General features: G+C 35.1%; 1 pseudogene; it reads right to left on the bottom strand.

Annotated features, from left to right (window-relative positions):
- Positions 1-1,274: 1,274 nt before the first annotated feature.
- Positions 1,275-1,654, bottom strand: LOC114024324 (annotated as a pseudogene).
- Between the last annotated feature and the right edge of the window lie 9,099 nt (positions 1,655-10,753).

The following is a 10,753-nucleotide window of genomic DNA, read 5'->3' as shown; positions in this document are numbered from 1 at the left end:
AGGGGAGCTCAGAAATCATCTAGTCCAATAGTCTACTCTCATCGTTAGACAAATGAGGACTACAAGTTTAAATAATAACTATTAAGCAAGACAAAATTTTAAACTAGGTCCAGTCACTACATCCAGCAAATGATGTTCTACAGACAGCTCCTACTGGGAGCCTATTATTAATTTTTTTCTTTTTTTGTGAGCATTTATAGCTAGAAAATAGGCAAATGCCACAAAACCAGGATTATTGCTTTTTAAAATTTTATTTCTAGACTTAAGAAAGTGATTTAAAAATATTTATAATACATTAAAACTAAATGTGTGCATCCTTCTATCCTCCTCCCCTCCCACCAGAGATCTGGTTGTTAAACATTTATAAGCATATCCATAAACCAAATATGCTTTCCATTGTACTGCACTGTTTCTAATGAGTCCTAATTCCATTTTAAAAGGAAAAGATAAATGATGATTTTTTAAAAAAATAAAATATTATTCAAATGATTTTTCCACTAAAATACTATGTGAACATCTCTGACTTCTTTGTGCCCAGAAAATTCATTTTGATGATAGACTTATCTTTATCTTAGTCCTTTCTATAAAGGCAGAATGTTACCATGCTACAATCTAGCATCAGTATGCTTTAGTTTATAATCAATATATATCTTGTATGTAGTTTGAATTTCCTCCGTTAGAATGGAAAATAGTGAAGAAGAAACATGAGCATTAAGGGGTGGGGGCGGAAATGATTGTGTTATTCACCAGGTTTAGAGACCCAATGGTAATCACAAGTTCAGAATATCCCAAAGCCTTTTTGCCATCTTTCTGATTTGAATTTTATGTCATTCTTATCAGGCAATTACCTTTTATTGGGGGTTCTTTTCAAGACACAAAAAGTACACTTTCTTTGAAAATATCTGTTATTATATATATATATATATATATATATATATATATATATGCACATACATATCATCATTAATCTTTGCTGTGCTAGCTTATTTCTGGCTTTACAAATGTCCAAACCAAGTATAGAAGCCAAGTAAAGTGCAAAGGTGAAAAATCTTCATATACATACACATATATATACATACATACACACACACACACTCATATATACATATATAAATATATATAATATATATAGAGAGAAGATATTTCACTATTTTTTGTGTTCTTATCTTTATTGATATATAATTACATAAGTTTTCAAATTTTGTTTTATTCCTGATTTTGTTGTGCATTTACATTTTGTTGATTTGATTTTTTGCCCTCTTATTTTTTCAGTTGAGTTAAGCTTTTTATTTAATGTTACAAAAAATATTTAGTCAAACAGACCAAAGCCCATGTCATCATCAGACTCCTCAGATTCTTCTTTTTTTGCTTCCTCTTTCTTCTTCTCCTCAGCTGGGGCAGCTGTGCTAGCAGAAGCTGCTCCTCCAGCAGGGGCAGCACCATCAGCTGCTGGGGCAGGTCCACCAAGTCCTACATTGAAGATGAGACTTGCAATGTTGACATTGGACAAGGCCTTTGCAAATAATACTGGCCAGAATGGTTCAACATTTATACCTGCTACTTTAATGAGGGCATTGATTTTATCCTCTGTGAGTGTAACATCGTCATGAAGGAGGAGGGCAGAGTAGATGCAAGCAATCTCGGAGACGGCCATTTCAGCAGAAGGATGAAGAGAGACTTGTTTGTAGTGGTGTTAGTCGCCAGATGAAGTGAGGGGTCACTCCAATGCGGCCTTAGCTTCTGAAGAAGAACCAAGCACCTTACAGACAACTGAAAAATTGCCCTCTTATTTTTAACCAGATTGTCAAGAACTTATCAAATAATTAATCTTTTCATGACCCAGATTTGTGTTTTATGATTTCTATAGATTTTTTTTGTTTCTAGTTTTTTTTCCTTCTCTAATCTTTAGTATTTGAAACTCAGTACTTATTTTTTTTCAGATAGATGAATATAAGTAAGACAGAACAAATATTAAAAATAACAGGAGAAATTAACTACAGAAATAATGCATATAAATCATAAATAAAATTTAAATCTAGTTCTTTGAAAAATCTGTTTTTTTTAAAAAGTTATCCATTGAATTTTTGTTTTGTATGCATGTTCAATTCACTAATTCTCTCTTTTTTATTTTATTAATGTCTGTTTATAGGAATATAACCCCCCTCCAAGGACTACTTTAGGTACATCACAAAAATTATGGTATGTTCCATCTTTACCATTTTTTTTGCCATGATAATCAATTGTTTATCTATTTTGTTTTTTGATCCACTCATTATTTAGAATTTCATCTTTGTTTCCATTTGGATCTCTGCCTTTCATTTTTGCTCCATGAACTGATTGCCATTTTTGTTTGTTTTATAGTCCATAAAAGATTTGTTTTATTATTTCTACCTTTTTATATTTTTTTGCCTTGTCTATGTACTTGCTCCAACATATGATCAATTTTTGTAAAATTTCATATGGAGTTAATAAATTTGCTAGTTTCTTAATGGTCACATTTAGAAGACACCATGAGTCTTTAGCTTTATATGGGAAAAGATTTAGAAGTTAGGCTTCCACAGCAGAACATGGGAATTCTGAGGAGGACTTCCAAGATCTTTAGGATAGTCCCTCAACCAATCAGAAAGTGCCCCAATCATTCTGCAAAACAACTAGTTTCTTAAGACAGAGCCCTGGAGGCTAAACCAGTTGCAACCTGTTGGGGTCAAGGACAGGGCAAAGGCTTTTCTCCACTGAGCTTGCTTAATAAGCTTATTGACTATTAACTGGCACACCCTGAGGGTGGAGATAGCTGCTATTATTTAACATGGGATGCATGAACTGGGAGGGATGAACACGACAAAGAGAAACATGGAGGAACATGGGACAGGTGGTTCAGGAAGAGTGTAACCCAAAATGAGCTGGTCCAATCCCAGCTTGAATGAGAGGAATATGGATTTTACTAACCATTTAAAAGTTGACTCTACTTCTGTACCAGTGTGCACATGCCACTATGGTGTGGTGTGCCTGCTTCTTGTGAGAAGTGTAATAAAGGCTTTCCTTCACATACTCTTGTAGTAGATTTTTGTTTCAGATTTTTCTAACAATTTGGTGCATGGGCCAGGAGTCTGTGATGATCCTGGACCAGGAGAAGAAGGAACTCAGAGGTGAGGGCTGCCACTCCATTTGAGTGGTTTCTGTCTTCCCTCCCTTCCTGTGTCCAGATTGACTAAGGACTCAGGAGCTTCCAAATGGGAAGGAGTGAGTGAATGACTGTGAACCCCAAATCTGTGATAGCCAGGACTACTCACAGTCAATATATTGAGCAACAGTAAGAAAAATTGGTGGCTAAAGTCCTGTCTTGTTAGTCCAGATATTCCACTCCTTTGAGCAGTCCAACCCTAGTTTGGGTTTTCAGAGTGAGGTTTCAGGAGTTCTAGGCAAGACCAGTTGAAAGGAACCTTCAGAGTGTAAGTCCTAGGTCTTAGGTGAGACCAGTCCAAAGGACCATTGGAGTACAAGTCCTCAGATGGGAAAATAAAAGCTATAAGAAAGAAGGTGCCTAGGGAGGGTGTAGAAAACCCTCCAGATATTCCCTAAAACAGTCCATTGTTAACTGGGGTAGTTCATCTACCCAGGATAAGGAAAACCCTTATTAGTGTGGAGGAGTCAGACTATGGTTCCTGTTGGAAGGGAAGCCAGCATAGGAGTAAAAACTTTTCCTAGTGAAGGGAAAAGGGGAGGAAAAAGCATGGGATCCATTCAAAGGGGACCTTAGGACAAATGAGTTTCTTTTGATAGGTCAAGGTTAGAATTAGAATGGTGTGCACGTTGCCTGTCAAACCTGTCTGTATATATGTAAATATTTTATGTTCACCAGAAAAAACTTCTAAGTAACTTCTAAGGTCTGTAATTAGAGAAAGAACAGTGGGAAAGAACTCCCATCTCAGGCTTTCAGAGGGAGATTGAGACCAGAATCAAAGAGCAGGGAGGTACTGATAAGGATTTGAAGCATGCTGCCCAAGGTGGTGAGAGCCGAGAGAGGAAAGGAGCTGAGAAGAATTTGAATTCAGGTTTAATCAGATCCCAAAGCTAAGAGTTTAAATTACTGTCTTTGTACTCCTCTGGCCTATATATCCAATATCAAGGCAATGTGTTTAACATTGCAAAAATAAGGGTTTTTCTGTCTTTCAATGTGATCACTTTAGGATTTCAGTGATTTGTTTAAAATGCATAGTAACATTATAAAAGCTATTTGTGGAGAGAGGGGGAATGCAGTTCTATGGATTTGCAATTCTTATCTCCTTTCAGATTTCAGAACAGAACCAAGGATAGCAGCCCAGCCCTGATGAGTGTAATTTGGGTGCGGGTAAGGTGTTTTGAGGTGAGCCTAAGTCGCCCACCCTTGGATATTTGTTCTGGGTGACTTTGCCAGCTTCAAAGGGTTTTAAAAATGTGAGGAAGTTTAATTATACTTTGGGTAGAAAAATTGAAAATGAAAATTTTGTAGCTTGATTTAACAACCAATGTAATTATATAAGGCCATCCACCTCTCAGGATAAACCTGTAGGATTACTTTATTAAATCTGGCCTTGCATACATTTTGGCTATGGTAAAGATATTGGTTATTGGGTTTGGAGACATACATAAAATCTTAAAATATTTTCCTGGGCCATTCAATTAATTATTGGAACTCTAGAGACTTTCTGCCTAAGGGAAAAACTGACTATGCCTGGTTAACATGGATTCAAATTACTGAATGCTCCCTTAAGGAAGTAGGAAAGAAAAGGGAAGAGAATTATTTAGAGCAGGAACTATCACCACATGTTTTTTAAAGGGAATATATAAATTTGTGGACAATATTTCCTTTTAAAGGGCCAAGAATATTGGATTTAAAGCAAAAATGTTTTTAGCGATTATAAATTCAGAAGTTTACCATTTGGTTGATAATCTGGAAATGTAATTGATGTTTTCTGAAGTTTATTGTTTGTGTTATTACCGTATTTCTAAATTGTATTGTATTTGTAACACTCTTAGATTGTAAAATTTGAGGGACCATTGTGAGGTAGATATGGTGTTAAAGCAACTCTTATTCTGGAATGGGTCTTTTAAAAGACTGTGATAAAAATGAGATAATTTGAAAACTGTTAAATATCTAGTGAGGTATATTTGGTTATAAGCAAGTAATAATAATATTGGTATTTACTATGATAGCAGATTTTCATTTGAAATCTTGACTGTTATAAAAATATATGGTGGTTTAAAGTTATAGTTTCAACATATTAATTATTAGATGAATGATTTTCTGTACAAAGTGACTTAGAAGTACATTCATCTAAATTGATAATGGGTTGTTTCAAAGCTTATTACTATTGTGGAAATAATTTTATAATGTATGTCCTGTAGTATAAAAATATTTTATTGTGAACAACTTATTGATATGCACTTTTTTGGAATTAAAGAAGTATTCTCCTATATATTAGGGCCTCAATTAGAAATTAGAGAAGAAAAAAAAAACTTTTTTTTCAACCCAGGCCTTCTTTAGACTGGGTTTGTTGGGGGGTGGGCCATGTGGGCATGGGGTAGTCTAGGCCGCCTTCAGCCAGGATGGATCTTGTATGCAGGAGGACTGTGGGATTAGCCAAGTGTCTTGTTTGGGAGTGTCAATGAGATTGAATAGAATCTGGATGTGGCTATCAGACCAGTAATAGACAATGGAGGGTTAGACTTCCATTAGATTAACAAGGAATTGAGAAACTGGGCATAGGAGTGGCCCCAGGAAACTGTTGAACCTGTTGGAAATGTTCAGAAAGAATAAAAAGGGTTTTTGTTGTTGTTGTTGTTTTTTGTTTTTGTTTCTTTTTTCTGATAGTAACTAATTGATTCTACTTCAAGTTTTTAATATACTGCTTATATATTTCTTAATTTTCTTATATGATGTAATCTGGTAATCAATTGTATCAGCTATGTTGTTGGAAGGGCAATTTCTCTTATAATCTGGAATGTTGTTAGATTAAGAATTGTTCCTTCAGAGAAAGAGAAAAAGGAATGGGTCCAGCTGTTGGGGCATTCTATATTATCCTATTTTGTAACATTTCCTTTTAAATACAGTAATTTAAGAAATGTGAACTTCCAAGTTTTGTCTATGTTTAAAGGGAAGTTTAAACTGGAATTATTTGGTTCTCACTTGTGAAGTTTAAAATTGTTAACTAAGATATTAGCAGTTATTGGTTAAGTCAAGCACTGGTAAAAGTATTTTGTGTGTGTGTGTGAAAAAAAAAACTTGGTAATTATGCAAAAAAGAAACTGTACAATCTCATTTTTCTTATCAACCCTATGCAGGAGTTTTGTGTTATGGAATTCTTACTGAGCAAATGGTTCATTACAGACACCTTTTTGACTAGAGAATTTAGGTAACTAGGAATTTTGTGGCATTTAGGAATTTTTTCAAGAAAGGGAAAATACTTTTATGAAAAATAATTTTTGATGAAATCTTTGATATGATTCTTTTAGAGGGCCTATTAAACTTCTATTTGTAAGAAAATTATGTCCAAACCTACTATGAACTTAGAGTTTCATTCCTGGGTTTGTTGTGTCTTTGGATTGGACTTAAATGGATGTTTTTAGAGAAACGGTCCCAATGGAAGCAGCATCAGAGATCTAAGACTAGTGATTAGTATAAAAGCATCTAAATTTCTTTCATAAGCTGTTAAGTATGAAAGATCTTATTGCTTTGATCTGAATTCATTCCATGACCTAGCAAGAGTTAAAATTACTGTTTGAACTTATCATATGCATAAGATTCAAGTGCTGAAAGCATCCCATTCTTTCAGATTGGTGAGAGAGGGGTAAATAAGCTTGAGAAACAGAGAGGCAAATCTATTTAGAGTAAGAAATTATGATCTTAATGGAAATTCGATTTTACTCAGGATGTCATTAGGAACCAGAATATGTGTAGGAAGTTATGCACACCACTTAGAGCTCACTTTGGAGATGTTCCCTAATTAATGTGAAACTATAGTCACACCCGAAACCCTGATGAGGGGAATTTGCTATCCAAGATCTTGGGGACTGTTAATGAACTATTATTCTGAGTCCAACTCCAGGTATGGTTAACAAGGAACTGATTGAGCTACTGACCCATGACATCAGCAACCCATAAAAGGTTTGTGAGCTGCATCGAATGAGCTGCAAGAGGGTGTTCTCATGGGAAAATTGGGAGAAGGACTTTTCTGCATGGCTGAGGTAGGATTCTCCTGACTCAATGTCCCCACTATGATACCTGGCAGACTTTAAGCTTGACTCAGTGCAGTTGGTCATTATGTAACTTCTGCCTGTAATTGACATGAATCTAGGGAAGCATTATTCCCTTATTTTAGTTATGTTTCTATTCTTTCATGGCAAATTTCTATAATCATAAGTTTTATAAGCATAATATCAAATCTATTAAATAACAGATTGATGCAGGAACATCTGAAGTTATTATAGTAAAATGCAAGAATTTGCAGAATTAAGTACTCAGTATTGACATCTGTTGCTAGCATATTCCTGTGTAAGTCAGGATCCTTTAATTTCTCATAATGGTGTGGGTGTAATTAGGCCAGAAGATTGTGAAACCAAGATATTATTCTGTCACTTAGTTAATACTTAGTTAATATTAAAGTTGTCTCAGTTTGTTACAATTAATTAATATTAAAAGAATAGCTTGTGACTTTTCTTGTAAATGTCTTGAAAGAAGCATCCATTTTAATTAAGGATTGTTTATTTGTACATGACCAGAAGTTGAGATTACTTTATTATTTTATACATAGTTTTTAAATTAACTACTATGTATTGGAATGTGTTATTAATTCCTTAGTGAAATCTCATCCTCCTGATGGGGGAATATGAATAGGAATGAATAATGAATTAATGCAAGGTATAAAACTAGAAGTAATGGAGAGTGTAAGGCTAGGTCCTATTTTTTTTTTCTAATTTGAGTTTCTTAAAATATGACAATTGGTTAAGGTTCCAATTTTGACCTTGTAATGGTAGAGACGTGGGGGTTGAGTTAACTTTTATTATTTGCCCTGGTTATTGGCAAAGTAATTTAAAAATTATATTAAGATCAATCTTGTAGGAAAGTGGACACAAGAAGGAGGATCTCTACAAAAAGAGAATCTGTTGGACACTGTTTGAACAGCATTTAGCCCAGAAGACATCACCAGATGATGTCCAGAGTGTCAGGCAGCTATATGAGTAGAGACTTCTAAAGTTTTAAATGGACAACTCATCATTACTTTTGGGTCTCTGTATCTGTACTTAATAAGGGGACTGCCTCCTTTTTAATTTGTCAATGTTTCAGTCAATTTCTCCCTTCCTTCTCCCATATTGTGTTAAGTCCCCAAAATCCCTTGATGAAATGTTGCCCAGCAGCACAACCCCAGATAGAACCATCACTAAGGCATTGCATATTTTAACCACTTTAGCTGAGGAGTTAGCAGAGAATTGTGGGACAGACAATTAAAGGAATGCTTAGAATCCTGGTTTGGCAAATGGAAAGGAATGGCTGTATCCATTCAGGAGCATTAACCGCTGTAGGATGTTGTATAGTTGCATGCATTAGAGGACTGGTACAATAATTGAGAGAGACTTCCCTCACTAAGATTATCCCAGTAGGACCCATGGTGGGAGTTCAGATGGCAGGCTCTGGCAATATAAGGATGATGATTGAAAGTAGCAATGAGACTTTCCCCAGTGATGGAGAATGTGAAATCATGTTAAAGAAATTAGAGGATAAGGAAATTGGGAATGTGTGGAAGCCAAATCTTTACTAGAAAAGAAAAAGGGGAAATTGTGGGAAAAGATTTAGAAGTTAGGCTTCCACAGCAGAACATGGGAATTCTGAGGAGGACTTCCAAGATCTTTAGGATAGTCCCTCAACCAATCAGAAAGTGCCCCAATCATTCTGCAAAACAATGAGTTCCTTAAGACAGAGCCCTGGAGGCTAAACCAGTTGCAACCTGTTGGGGTCAAGGGAAGGGCAAAGGCTTTTCTCCACTGAGCTTGCTTAATAAGCTTATTGACTATTAACTGGCACACCCTGAGGGTGGAGATAGCTGCCATTTTTTAACATGGGATGCATGAACTGGGAGGGATGAACATGACAAAGAGGAACATGGAGGAAAATGGGATGGGTGGTTCAGGAAGAGTATAACCCCAAATGAGCTGGTCCAATCCCAGCTTGAATGGGATGAGTATAGATTTTACTAACCATTTAAAACTTGACTCTCCTTTTACCAGTGTGCACATGCCACAATGGTATGGTGTGTCTGCTTCTCACGAGAAGCATAATAAAGGCTTTCCTTCACATACTCTTGTAGTAGATTTTTGTTTCAGATTTTTCTAACTCTCTAGTTTCTCCAGCAATTGGTTCAAAAATATATATTTTCTTTTCCTTTTCTTTAACTTTCTATTAGACTTATCCAAAGCTAAGAGATGAACATTGAAATCTACTGACACTACTGTGTTACTATCTTTTCTTGTTCAGTTCAGTTATTTTTTTTCCTTTATAAATGTAGATGCTAAGACATTTGGAACATATAAATTAATTTTTAAAATTTTATTTGTTTCCTATCTATGATTCCTTTCAGCATAATAATAAAGGTTCCTTGTTTATCTATTTTTCATTTTTTCAATTTTTTTTGTTTGTTTTATTTAATACCATGATTGCAACTTGCTCAAAAAGGAGGAGCCAATTATAAGATCCAATATAAGCTCCTTGAGCAAGGAACATTTCATTTCTTTGTTTCTTTGTTTGTTTGCATCCTCCTCACTTAGCACAGTGTGGGTGTTATAGATTATAGTAAAAGTTTAGAAAGTATTTGTTGATTGATTCATTGAATTATTTATCATCAATGTCCACATTACTAGATTCCTTGAAATTCCTAGATTCCATTCCTTCTAAGCTGTATTAGCAATGAATTGATGCTGCCACTTTGTCCTTTGTATTTAAATCTGTATTAAATTGCTCACTACTTGGGTTTTCTAATGTTGAATAGATCATTCATTTTAATTGTGTTTAAAAAAGTTTGAGAGACATAATTTCTGAGTAATTAAATAATTTTCCAATAATGCCAGCATGTTCATTAATAAAAGCATAGTTATTTGACCATCTCTCTCTTAGACCAAAGACTATCATGGCAGAGGGATCACAGCTTATGTGCCCACTGGAAGAATGGCATTGTGGAAGTAGATGAGTGTTTGGCAATCAACTCTGATTGGTTAACAATTAATGCAAAAATGAATATTACAATGAGGGGCTTAAACTATTCCAATGAACTTTGATTATGTCACTTACTCCCAAGTGACCCCCAGCCTTGGCAATCTAAACAAAGAATTTATCCCTGACCCAAGCCTAAGCAGAAGAGAGTTTCATATTAGATTAGAAGTCTGAGCTACTTGGGTGGAGTATCAATACCCAGAATGAGGAGAATGTTAATCCTGTCTTCAATCAGCCCTGTCCTTGAGAAATTGGACAAGGAAATAGGACAGGGAAAAAAGGCTAGGGTTTCCTCAATTTTAATAACGGGCTATTAACAAGAGAGAAATAATCATTTATCTCAAATATTAATTATGAGCAGCTCAAATATGTTTCCTATTGTCCATAATTCTTAGTGTTTCAGAGCACAAACTTTCTCATTAGGTCCATTCCTTACCTAATAGGGACTAACCTTTTAGGATTACGTCTTTCCAACTTGTTACTGGATATTATGATTATTATTTTTTCTGAGAC

Source organism: Vombatus ursinus, unplaced genomic scaffold (assembly GCF_900497805.2).
Source record: "Vombatus ursinus unplaced genomic scaffold, bare-nosed wombat genome assembly UNPS02014821.1, whole genome shotgun sequence".
Taxonomy (NCBI): Eukaryota; Metazoa; Chordata; class Mammalia; order Diprotodontia; family Vombatidae; genus Vombatus; species Vombatus ursinus.
This window is presented reverse-complemented; position numbering and strand designations above follow the sequence as displayed.